At 52.6% G+C, this 13,054-nt stretch overlaps 1 protein-coding gene across 4 annotated transcripts in view; it reads left to right on the top strand.

Annotated features, from left to right (window-relative positions):
- Nucleotides 1-13,054, top strand: part of MIDEAS (mitotic deacetylase associated SANT domain protein) — a 67,280-nt gene that overhangs the window by 29,359 nt on the left and 24,867 nt on the right. Inside the window, exon 2 of one of the 4 annotated variants that reach the window (XM_039232257.1) lies at nt 10,485-10,527. The exons of 2 other annotated variants lie outside the window; for them this stretch is intronic. The gene's annotated coding sequence lies outside the window, so the exon portion shown is untranslated. Of the gene's footprint in view, nt 1-10,484; nt 10,587-13,054 lie in introns of those variants that run through there. One more of the 4 variants, XM_039232256.1, reaches the window with a different exon arrangement.

Here is a 13,054-nt window from a genome sequence, read left to right as displayed (position 1 = left end):
GGGGAGCAACCAGGGCAAGATTTGTCCAGGCCAGAGCTTGAAGAGGGGGAAGTATACCAGGCTTGAAGCCAGAAGGGGGTTCCCTGTGAGGCTGCCGGACTTCTCTGGGGAAGTGGGGTCCAGAAAGGAAGGAAAACGGTGAGGGATTTTGAATCCCAGCTTCTTCCAGCAGTTGGGCAGGCAGAGGCCCAATCGAGCCTGCTGTTGCCAGAATTTGTCAGTTCCTTGAAGGGGAGGGCCCCAGAGCTCAGAAAGGAGCTCAGAATTGCTTAAGTGATAACTGGCACCCTGAGAGTGCCTGTATGGCTGGCTTTTCTCCCCCTTTCTCCCTTCTACCTCCTCCCGCCCTTCCCAGCCTTCTGGCGGCTCCTGGGAAGTGTACCTGACCGTGGCTCAGATCCTTCTCCCCACCCGATCATGCTCTGTCTGACCTTGCAAGCTGGCCCTGGGTCACTCTCCCAGGCTTCCCAGTTCCCGGGAGTCATCCCAGAGCCGGAAGGTACTTTGGGACACCTAGTCCAACTCTTTCCATTTCAAATGGGGAAGTACAGAGGCAGTGAATTCCTTGAGGTTCCCCTCCGTGCCCCCACTCTCACCTGGGGCCCCCCACTTTCACCTGGGGTTGGTAGGAAGAGGAGCTGCTCCAGCGTCTAGCCCCTGGCCCCTGCCCCTCCCAATTCAGAACATGGGAGGGCTGCTTCAGTGCAGGAAGAGCCCAGAGGAGGAGTACTGTCTCTGCTCCTGGGTGTGGCTCAGTCCCCAGCTGGCTCCATAGTTATTTATTTGTCTGTGTGTGTGTGTGTGTGTGCGCGCGCGTGCGCGTGTGTGTATGTGCGTGCGTGTGTGTGTGTGTGTGTGTGTGTGTGTGTGTTTGAGTTCTGTGGTTGGGAGACTGGCTGAGTGAAAGCAGAAGTACCCCCACTATGTCAACTATGTGGCGGGCAGATTGGACCTAATAGGGACTGTCAGGAGAGGAAGAAAGGGGGCAGAGGCCCCTCTGCACAGTGGCCGCTGTGCTCTTTTTGTCCCTGCATCAGTGCTTGCACACTTGAGCATAAACAGCCCCTCCATGTTGCTAGCAGCTGCCTTTCCTTGCTGGCTTTGGGCAGAAGAGGTGCCAAAAATAACCAGGCGGCACTTCCACTTGTGGGACATTCACTGTGGTCGCCTTGGGGCAGGCTGACTTGCTCTCTGCAGGCGTTCCTGCTCACTGGTCCTCTGGCCACCCCCTCCCCAGCTTCCTTCGGGTAATGGCACTTTCCCTTTTAATGCTCTTCTTAGCGGGAGCCCGGGAAGGTGGCAGTCCCCGCAGGCCCTGCTGGCACGGCTGAGCCCAGGGTAGGCTTGTGCTGGGTGTGCGCCTCCTGGGTCTCTGGCCCGATGTCCTACATGCCTGTAGAGCCCGACACTATTGCTGGGACCCCTCATCCCCTTATTCTGCTCTGGTTGGCCAGCCCTACGCCCAGCCAGCTGCGGAACTGAGAGTCAGACTATTCAGTTCCTCCTGAGGTGCTGAAGACCGACGGTGATGCTACTCCTGCCCAGCAGAGGGGAAAGGAAGGCACATTTATTGAGCCTTTACTTTGTGCTGGGCACTCCATGTATAGATTTGCCTCATTGAATCCCACAGTAACTATGAGGTGAAGATAGGATGCCCCTTTACTGACAGGAAACAGACCCACAGAGAGGCTGGTGATTGGAGAAGTCCAGACACGTTTGGTCAGACCCTAAAGCCCTCTTTTTTTTACCATGCAGCTCACACTCTCCTGGGCTATTTTCCTGTGCAGAGGGAACCATGTTTTGACCCTTGGAATGAAGGGCTGATGGTAGGAATTCAGGCACCTTTAGACTGGTTGATTAGGAGAGATATTCTGGGCTGCGAAGGGTGGGGAAGACCCCTCTGAGGCTTCCCTCTCTGAACGCTTCACAGGGCAGTCAGAAGCCCAGCCTGAGCCACAAGGCCCTCCTGTGGAGGGCAGCAGGCACATGAGGGTCAGCTGGGGGCGGGGAGGGGAGGTTGCTGGGGGAGTCACTCATGCATGGGGGCAGGAGTAGAAGGGCTTAGTTTCGGCCTCTCTGAGACTTTCCAAGTGTCTCCTCCTCCCCAAACATCCCAGCCTCTGTAGTCAGTCCTGGGATCAGTTCTAGGACCATAGGCTGAGGGTAGGTGGGATCTTGGGTCTCCCTTCCTGGCTGCCAGGTCTGGCCCTGGGGTCCATCATTCCAGCTGGCTTGGCCCAGATCTCAGAGAACCTGGTTGGTGTGTACTTGGGGCTTGGGCTGGATGCTCTCCTGGTGCCTGGTGCCAAAGGCCTCTGGGTGTATTTCAGGAACAATAAAGAATAAATCAACACAGGAAAAAAGGCCCTGCAGCAGCTGCTCAAGAGACTGGAGAAACGCAAGGAATGTGTGAGCACTTGGCAGAGGCCCTGGATCTTGACCGGGGCCTGAGAAAGGGCGAGGCACTGACTGGATGGTTGGGCAAGTTAGGCAGGCGGCTCTGTGCCCACCTTGTAGTTCATCCAAGAGGCCCAGGCAGCCATGCTGACATCCCCTCTGCTGGCAGCAAGTTTTTGTGCTTCTTGGTCGCTAGCAGGTATTGGGGAGCCATATTGTCCCACTCTTTACTCCAAACCAGCAAGACACCCCCTCACTGCCTGTCCCAAACCACCCACTATGTCTTGGCTGCTTCTGGAGCTGACCACACAGGAGGCCCTGGGCTGATGAAGACACCACATCCCAGACTCTTCTGTTCTGCCTCCCTACCAAGGGGGATGTGAGCCAAACATCAAGGACCTGGCATTGCCAGGGAGTGCTGAGTGTAAGAACATCAACCTGGGAGGCCCTGACCACACCTCCACCCAAGCTACGTGTCCTTGAGCAAGTCACTTCACCTCTTAGGGCTTCAGTTTTATCAGTTATGAAATAGAGATTTGGACCAATGATCTTTGGAGTGGGTGGGCATTATCTGTCTCCCTTAATTAGGATGCATAGTGAATAGCCCTTATTTAGAAATTCAGTTTCTTGAGAGGAAACCTTTCGGAGAGCTCTGTGCAGAGAGGTGGGTTGCTAGGGCCGGGGCTGATGCTCAATGGCCTGGGTGGGGGCCATTGACACTAGTAGGAACCCAATCATGGAGCTGACTTGACCCAGACTTCAGGGTGCCAGGGAAAGGGACAGGAGCCTGAGCCCCATTGGGATTTGGGGTGTCTAAGAAGCAGGGGAGAGTTAAGGCTTCATTTGTAAAAAGCTGTTTGTCAACTGCGGGTGTGGGGTTGGAGAGTATGGGAGGGGTGTGGCTTCCTCTTGAACAGAAAATGTTGAGCCTTCCACAGGTTGTTCCCTGTGGTGGTGATCACCAGTAGCCTCTTTATCTTCAAAGCCATCCACTTCCCAGGCCTCTCTCAGCCACCTTACCTGACCAGCCGTGCTTCTAGAACACCATGGTGGTTGTCAGGCCAGCTGGAGCTGCTCCTCCAGGGAGAAGTTGTGAGCAGTCCCGAGGCTGCTGCCATCTATCCCAGCTGCTAAGCAAGACTTTGAGCCTGAAGCCCTGGGGAGGAAGTTGGCAAAAAGGGCTGTAGGTTCCCATCCCTGCCTTACCTCTATACTCCTGTGGCCCCAGGCAAGTGATTTGACTCCTTGGATCTTCAAGCTCCTCACTGAAAAGGGAGGAGACTACTAATACCTACCTTGTGAAGGTGAAACTGTGTCATGGGTCTAAAGTGCTTAGCACCACGGTTGGCTCACAGTGGCACCCTCAGGAAATGTTAGAGATGGCAATGGTGGTGAAGGAGAAAGCCTTATTTTTTGTGATGTTGGGATTTCGCCTTGGCTCCAAGCCTGCTCGGTGTCTTGCCAAAAGGTGTGGCCTGCCTAAGTGGAGGCACAAAGCACTGTTGTTGGGATTCTTGATTCTGGGCCCTGCTCTGCTTCTGGATGTGCATCTGCAGGCTAATTTTTTTCCTTCTCTGGGCTGCTTTGTGGAACGAGGAATTGGACTGAGTGAACACTGGCATCCCTTAATATTTGGAATCTGTTCAGCTTCCCCAGCTGGGCCCAGCTTTGCTGGTTGGCTCTGAAGAGAGGTACAAGCCACTTTTCTCCCTGTGGTATGGAGGCTTTTATTCCAGAGTGAGATCCTGCTAACCCCGCAGCTCCCAACTCACCTCTGCTTCCCCCCCAACCCTTACCTCAAAACCCCATGGGCTTCCAGGGGCTTTTACACATACCCCCCCTCCCCATCTTTCGAGGAGCCTGTTTCTGACAGAGTGGGGCAGGGATTATGTCTTGGTGGGGGTGTTCTATACTGTGCTCTACTTAGAAGCGCTCCCAGAAAAAGCAGCAGCTGGAAGGGAGCATGAGGAAGGGGGGAGGTGCCCACATGAGTGGGGTTCTCCTGTGTAGCATTCCTTCTGAGGCCCACAACAAGTGTGGAATTGGGATTTTTCTGGAAGAATAATGGGAAGATCAGGGACTTTGAAGGCTGACAACAGGGATTTGAATCTTGCTTCTGCCACCTTAACAGCAGAGCTTCGGTTTTCCTCTAGAATGGAGACAATCAGATGCCCAGATAGGAAGTTTGTAAGCATGGGTTCGGGTATGTCAAGGGTCTGGCATGGGGGAAGCTCTATAAATGTTTGCTTCCTTCTTTTGGATATTCTGTAGACGGGCAGGAGGAATGAGAATATTTGCCTGTGGCCTTTTTCCCTGGGAGAAACAGGCTGCATAACAAGCTGTTACAGCCCCACAGGCCTCACCCTCCCACAGCTGTTTTGATTCTGGGGTCAAGCTTGGGGTCAGGTTCAGTGTGTGTCCGGTGTGGGGGATGGGAGAAGGGCTACCCAGGCATTTGCAAAAATCTGAGCTCTGTAGCTTCCTAGGACTGTGAAGAAGGTGTAGAGACCAAGGTCTGAGGGAGTGGCGGTTCTGGGCTGGGAGAGCTTGGCAAGTTAGTTATAACCTTCATTTCCTGTAACTTCCCCAAATTTCCTTCTGTTATTGATTTTTAGTCCTACCTCATTTTGATTGGAGAACACACTTGGTATGGTTTCAACTCTTTTAAATTTTATTGAGACTTGTTTTATAGCCTAATTTATTGATCTATCCTAGAGAATATTCCATGTGTTCTTGAGAAGAATGTGAATTCTGCTGTTGTTGGGTAGAATGTTCTGTAGATATCTGTTAGGTCTAGTTGCTTTATAGTGTTGAAGTCTTCTGTTTCCTGTCAGTCTTCTGTTTAGTTGTTCGGTCCATAATTCAAGGTGGAGTATTGAAGTCTGCAGCTAGTATCATTGAATTGTCTATTTCTCCCTTCCATCCTGACAGTTTTTGCTTCACGTATACTGGGGACTCTGTTGTTAGGTGCATATATGTTTATAATCGTAATGTCCTCTTGATGGATGGACCCTTTATTGTTATAAAATGCCCTTGTCTCTAGTAAGAATTGTTGTCTTAAAGTCTGTTAGCACAATGTTATCATGGCCAGTCCAGCTCCTTGGTTACTGTTTGCATGGTCTATCTTTTTTTTTTTTTAATTTTTTTAATGTTTTATTTGTTTCTGTGAGAGAGAGAGAGAGAGAGAGCACAAGCAGGGGAAGGTCAGAGAGAGAGGGAGATACAGAATCCAAAGCAGGCTCCAGGCTCTGAGCTGGCTCTCAGCACAGAGCCTGACACGGGGCTCAAAGCCATGAACTGCGAGATCATGACCTGAGCCAAAGTCGGACACTTAACCAACTGAGCCACCCAGGTGCCCCTGCGTGGTCTATCTATTAACTTCCAATTACTTTCAACCTGTTTGTGTCCTTGAATCTAAAGTGTTGTCTCTTGTAAACAGCATATAGTTGGATGGTGGTGTTTTTTGTTTTTTGTTTTTTTTACTATTTTCCCAACCTCTTCCTTTCAATTGGAGTGTTTAGTCTATTTACATTTAAAATAATTATTGATAAGGTCGGGTTTATGTCTGCCATTTTGCTATTGATTTCTGTTGTGCCTTTTGTTGGTTTGTTTCTCTGTTACTCCATTACTGTCCTCTTCTGTGTTAAATAGATATTTTTGCGTGTATCATTCCTCATATAAAATGAGACCAAGAAGAGCAAGATGTTGCCAGCAAAGCATTTAGTACCATTCCTGACAGATAGTAAGTGCTCAATAGACGTGGCATTCATCTGGGCCTCTGGTGCCGTCAGAGCCACGGTCAGCCCTAGGGCTAACTGAGAGCAAAGTCCACCCAGGGCTTCATGGGGCTCCTATCTCCTGGGCAGGGTATGGCCCTCTGGCAGTCAGCTCCTTTGGGGAGGGAGGAGCAGTGGGTCCTTGGAAACCACATTGCGCCCATCCCTGACCCTCTAGTCTTTCCCCTGCTCCAGCATCTGGGCACGATGTGGCCTGCTTATGAAGCACTGCAGATTTCTACCCACCAGTCCTCACCAGACCCAGAAACCCATCGCTTAGGGTAGGTTTGAGAACCACTACTTTCCATAGATGGGCAGCAGGGTGTGATTGAGATCTGGTTTGAAGTTGACCAGGTTTGAAGGCTTGGATTTGAATCCTGGCTCCTCATTTGTGTCCTTCGGCTGTGACCTGCAACAAGGTACTTTTCAGAGCCAACCTTTTCTCATTTTTCAGATGGGAATAGTGGTTACACAAGTAAGCAGTCCTCATACACATTGGGCACGTGGTCAGTGCTGGTGGCTAATATTTCATGTGTCAGTCGCTATTTACAAAGGTGTTTTCTTGCCCTGTCCCCCCTGCCCCTCCCAAAGCTCCTAAGTTCCTCAAAGGCAGGAACCAGTGAGCCGCAGCTCCTGGACCAGACACCTGGTGATCTGACAACCAGCCCACTGTACTCTCCACTGGGCCACACTGCCTCCAGGCCCAGATCCCCGCAGTCTTGGTGCAGAAACAGGGAGAACTGAAGAAGCCGAATGGGACAGTGGTTACTGTGAATAAGAGCATGGAGATTCAGAAGGGGTGAGAACAGCGTGTGCCTGAGGCTGCCTGCAGGAGGTAGGCCTTGAAGGAAGGAAGATTGTCAGAGTGGAGGCAGGACTTCCAGGCTGAGGGAACAGCCCCGTCAAAGGCTCAGAGTTGGGGATCTCTCCCCAGGTCACATGTTCCCTGTATTTCTAGCTCCTGCATGAGCCACAGTGCATTATAATCAGTGTGTGTTTCTGTGTCTCCTCCATGAGACTGGGAGCTCCATGTGGGTAGGGACTGTGTCCCTTCTCCTGTGTCTCCCAGAGCCTGGAGGGCTACATAGGTGTGTATGTGAGGAGGGTGGGGGAGGAAGAGTTGTTAACCAGGCAGGGTGAGGCCATGCTCCTGTGAGAGAGCTCCTCTGTGTCTTGGCCTGTCTTGGGCGGAGTCTGGCACTGGGGCTCAGGCACAGACTCCAGAGAGCTCTGCCCTATACCTGCTGGGGGCCCCGCCTTTCCAAAGGGAGGGGGGGGGCTTGGAGCAGTCTGTAGTGGTGTGAGTCCCTTAGGCCATAGAGAAAGTTATAGGAGACCAAGGGCCCCACCCATCCCCCTGAGGCCCTTTCCAGAGGTTTAGCCATTTAAGGAGTTTAAGGGATATTTGCTGTATCTCTTCTGCCAGCTTTTACCTTAGTCCCCTGGGATTCCCAAATCCTATTGGAAGAGATTTTTCTGGGCTGCCTGTGATTATTCGTGGCCCTTGCCTGGGAGGGAGGCAGCCAATCCCCTTAGTGTGGGCAAAGTCTGAGCCTGGGGGCTTGATCCTTTCCTGACTCTGCCTGGGACTCTTTGCTCCCCCACCACCTCCTTTATTATAAAACTGACCTGGTTATCCTGGTCTTCTCATGGACATCCTGGCTTCCTATGGGCTTCCTGAGGGCGTTTGGAGGAGAGAGACAATAAAGGTAGATGCCTGAATGAAACCCTGAATGAAACCCTGAAAGTGGCTCAGAAGGCAAAGTATTCCCCTCTCACACATATCCCTTTAAAAGCATCTCACTGTTAGCATTTTTATGGTCATGGCTCAGACTGCTGCCAGCTCAAACCCTGGCCGAGCCTTCTGAGCCCGACCAGCTTGGTGGCTGAGATCTCTGGGACCCTATTGGCCTGGGCTTTGCATTTCAAAGCTGAAGTTGAATCCAGAAGTGCTAATCTGGGGATTCTGGATTGGGAATGGGCAGAGCATAGGGACTACTTTCTCATGCCCCCAGGGGAAGTGACACTTGTCAGAGGCAGGTCCTTATCCCTGTTGCTGGTGTCTCCTTCCTTACTGGTTTGCAGACTCCTTTATAAACAGGACTTACGCTTCCAGTGGTTTGGAGAAATGGGGCCCTTCAGCCTGGTGTGAACTTCCAGTTAGAGCAGGGCATACAGTATTGCAGATGATTACACTGTGTCCAAAGGGAAGGCTTATGTAGGGCCCGGGCAACTCCAGCTAGCCCAGCACGGCAGCTCCAGGCTGCTTACCTAGTCTGGTTGTAGCCACAGGCCCCAGAGTGTCTAGAGAGAACTTTCCAGGATACGAGTGTGGGCTGGAAGGCCAGCTGGGCCATGCTGGGCTCCTCTAAGAAGGGAGGGTTCCTCATCCCTTGGCATCCTAACCAGACACCTTCATGTCTTAAGCCCAGGCATGTGAGGGCACAAGGTAAACAGATCCACAGTCTCATGTCTCTCTGGCTGTGGTCTAGGCGACAGTGGGAAGAAAAATTGGATAGGGCAACAGAGGGACTGGCACTGTCCCAAGTTGACCCGTATGCGGTGTGGGGCAGCAAGTGACAGTCAAGGGGCAAGTAGCTTGTGGGCCGGCAATAAGAGAAGAATTCGTGTTCAGCTTAGTTGGAGAGGGCCTGAGGTGACTGATGGGATGGGGTGGGATGGGGTTAGGAGGCAGGACCTTTTCACTTCATCTCAGCATCAGGGGATCTCTGATGTGCATCAGGGAGAGAGCCTGGAAGTCAGGGCTGGGCAAGAGCCCAGGGTGGACGTGCGGGCCATGAATAGTGCCTCTGCCCCGGCAGAGCTCTGACTCACCTTGGGCGCAGTCTTGAATGAGTATCCCAAGAGGCAGACACAAGCCAAGTGCCAAGGTACAACAGTCTGTAAACTCCGCTCCATGGAGCTTGCAGTCTGCTAGGGACAAAGAAATAGAAATAGACACGGGTGCCTGGGTGGCTCAGTCGGTGAAGCGTCCGACTTCGGCTCAGGTCATGATCTCACGGTTCGTGGGTTCGAGCCCCGCGTCGGGCTCTGTGCTGACAGCTCGGAGTTGGGAGCCTGCTTCCAATTCTGTGTCTCCCTCTCTCTGACCCTCCCCCACTCATGCTCTGTTTGTCTCTGTCTCAAAAATAAATAAACACAAAAAATCAGAAAAGAAAAAGAAATAGAAATAGACACCTGGAATTCAGTGTTTTGAGTGTTGGGGGGAGGGGTGTTAGGAGGTGTGGGCTCATAGTGAAGCTCCTGGCTAAGCCTTGGGGTGAGGGAGGACTTCCCAGAGGAAGCAGTGTCTCAGACCTGAAGGGCGAATAGGACCTGGCCAGATGAAGGGGTGGAAGGTGTCCTAGGCAGAGGTGCTGCCTGGCCAGAGACCTGGAAGCAAAGCAGGAACAGCACGGAATGACGGCTCAGGCATGGCAGGTTGAGAGCTGGCAGGAGCCAAAGTCTGCAAGACTCGTGGGCAGGATAGGGAGTTTAGACTTTGTCCTAAGTTTCCTAAGATAGCCTGTCTGGTGCCCTGGGAACTGGCTGGCCTAGGGATTTGGAGCCTTGTTAGATGCCATATTTAGGTTGATTTTGCCTTGGTTAGGGATGCGTGAGCTCTGACTCCCCATCTTCCTAGTGCTGAGTTTGTGGGGTGGGAAGTGGCCCCGGTTGTAAGAGCAGAAGCTAGGAGCTTTAGCAGTAAGGGTCAGCAGGGTCATTCTAGTCAACTCTGATCCCCAGGTCAGAGCTGAGCCCCTGCAGCTGCTGGGACCAAGCTAGTCCTGGCCTGTGTAAGCTTGACTCACAATGGTCTTCTCTCAGATGGCCGTACGCAATATCTCTAGCTTGGGAGGGGCCCTGGTCCCCTCAGTGGGCATGTGGCAGGGCTGCCTGAGAGCACGTGGGGAGCTGTATGTGTTCTCGTTGCCCTCCCTGGAAGGTATGGTGTCACCATCAGCACAGAAGTCCCAGAGGCCTTTCCAGCACCTTCTCTCATGTGTCTGCAAAACACATATGTGGGTTTAGCACTGTTTCCTTTTCTTGGTGCGCATGGCTTTCTTCTATAGAGAGAAAGTGCTTTCCACCACAGATCTTCCTGAAAGCCTCATGGGTCCCTGGTCACTGATATCAGACACTTGCCTTGTCTTCTGTCCAGGGGTATCACAGGGTCTGGTCAGGGATTGGTTGCAACAGTGCAGTGCCCAGCGGAAAGGAGAGTGAATAGAGCTGGGACAGACAGTCAGACTGATAAGAGTGGGTTGCACTGTCTGGGGCCCCTTGGTAACTGTGGGTTTCCTTTTGCAGTGTTCCTGTATCCGCTGTTAGAGACCCTGCAGCCAGTCCCAGGGTGAGCTGCCTACAGAAGTTACACCCTCTTCCCTGCACCCTCAGAGAATTGGCCCACAGGTCAGCAGCCTTTGGAAAAGATGGCTTCCTTCCTCTTCCTCACTGTGAGGAAGGCCAGGCCTACTTCCACCTGAAGAACAGAGAAGTGGGGCTGGGCCACAAGAAATGAGAGGAAGTGGCTCAGCCTTGTCCAGGATTGCAGGCTGTGACGTACACATAGGGTACAAGAGCTGGGAGCCCTGCCAGCAGCAACTAGACCTGAGGCAGGGGTGAGCTTGCAGGGGCTGGAGAGCCCAGGCCCAGAGGGCTGGGCTGACGTGGCCAGAGTGGTCTCAGAGTGGAGGTTAAAATAACAATGCCTCATGCTTAGGCTTCATGCTGACTTACAGTGCCCTTGTGGGAACTGAACATAATGCAAAGTGCTTAGGACAGGCCTGGCACAGTTGCATTATCATCATCATCATCATCATCATTATTGTACTATCACCACTCCTCCTCCTCCTCCTCCTCCTCCTCTACTACTACTAGTACTATTACTTAGGGTCCTGCTGCCTTGGTGTGTCCTCTCCCCTCCTTCCTCTAAGGTTCCCAGGCATCTTTCACTCTTCTCCTCATCACCCCAGATAATGACCTTTCTTCTCTGTGGGTCTCGGGTCTGGGTCTCTGTGCTCTTGGCACTTAGTCTTCTGGTAGGGATGACAGAAAGGACTCTGTTCCCACTCTGCAGAAGCTTCTGGGGTGATTCAGTCTTCCCAGAATTTGCCCCCTTGGTTGCTTCTAAGCAAGTTCCCTGCCTAACTTTAGAAACCTACTGTGGTGTCCTGAGTGATGGTCCTTCTTGACACGCAGGGTGGAAGATGGGAGGCAGACCAGCCTGACCAAACAGCTGCTGGTGAGCCAGCTGGGGCCCAGGGCAGGAGCAGCCCTGCCATGGAGCTCCATTCACAGACTCTGCCTCCATCTCACCCGACCCAGTGTGCAGAGCTCACCCTCCCCCAGGCTCTGAGTGGCCGTCCCTCGCGCCTGGGGCCCGGGTACCTCCACAAGGTGCACATCTACCATGTGCACCCAGGCTCGCCTGGCATGTGGGCCTAGTCCCCAAGCCCGTGCTATGGCTCAAAGGCAAGAGGGCTGTGACTGGGGTAGGAGGGCAGTCTGTGCCTAGAGGGGCAGGGGACACACAAGTGCATGTGAGCACCTGAGGGGTTCTCAGGTCCCCTGGAGGCACGTGGACCTGCCGGCTCCCCCTGGGTGCCCTCCCCTCAGCCACATTCTTCCTTCCTCTGCCTCACTTCCACAGACACATACTTATTGTTTGCTCGTGCTGATTGGCGGGGCAGAGCCTGACTCCCATAGCTAGAATAGTCCCAGCCTGCAGCTTAACCATGGTGCCCACGGCTGTTATTTTCATTGTCGGGGGTGGGGGTTAGGTGTCTGCCCTTAATTGGGTTGGCTGTCAGGGAATGAGAGTTTAAAGGCAAAAAAGGGGCGCCTGAGTGGCTCAGTCAGTTAAGCGTCCGACTTCGGCTCAGGTCATGATCTCGCGGTTCGTGGGTTCAAGCCCCGCATCCGGCTCTGTGCTGACAGCCAGCTCAGAGCCTGGAGCCTGTTTCAGATTCTGTATCTCCCTCTCTCTCTGACCCTCCCCTGCTCATGCTGTTTCTTTCTCAGAAATAAATAAAACATTAAAAAAATTTTTTTTAAATAAAGGCAAATAAATAAATAAATAAAGGAGTTTGTTCTAAAGGTGGTCCTCTGAGCTCCCTGCGCTTGTCAAATTGTCCCCCAGCTGCCAGGGCCAGGGTGTCTTGCATGCCCACCTAGTCTTTCTTCCTCCCCAGGCTTGCATAAGTGAAGACCAAGGGGGTGCTAGCAGGAAGAGTCTCTCTCTCACACTTATTTCAGGGCCCAGAGCGGAGGAAGGAAATGGAGGAGGAAGTTCCTCCCCTTCTGGGTGCTGGTGAAAGTGAAAGGCAGGTGGTGGGGGGGCTGGAGTGAGTCACAGCCGCTCCAGAGGGGAAGGGCTGGAGAGCTGCGGAAGCCTGTGAACGGGCGATAGGAGGCCTCGCACTGGGAGCCTGTTCTTACCGCCCAGCCCTCCTTGGCTGGGCTGGTTTCCTGGGAACTCCTGGGACTGCTAACTAGGACCTGGAGCTTCTAGGGTCTGAGGTCTGAGGTTGGTCCGGACCTGCAAATTATTCCCCAGGGCTTCCTGAGCTCGCCTTCCTTCTCCTCCTGGCCTGACTGGCTCAGGACCAGAATCACAGTGTGGGGAAGAAGTAGGCCATGTAGCTCCCTCACCCTCACCAACTTCCCAGGGAGGGGGGAAAAAAAAAAAACCCTCTCAGAAGAAAGACAAAATCTTTGAAAATACATGTAAGTTATAAAATACTGGTCTTGATTTTGACTGTCTTGTAGCAGGATAGAGCAACGTGTTTGTTTTTTTTAATCAAGTTTGAAAATAAACACAGACACTATGAGCACTTTAAGTCACACCATGTCATAGGAAAACTTTCAGATCTAAGGCC

Source organism: Hyaena hyaena, unplaced genomic scaffold (genome assembly GCF_003009895.1).
Source record: "Hyaena hyaena isolate Hyena2069 unplaced genomic scaffold, ASM300989v1 scaffold_65, whole genome shotgun sequence".
NCBI lineage: Eukaryota > Metazoa > Chordata > Mammalia > Carnivora > Hyaenidae > Hyaena > Hyaena hyaena.
Note: the sequence above shows the minus strand (reverse complement) of the source record. Positions and strands in the feature narration are given on the sequence as shown.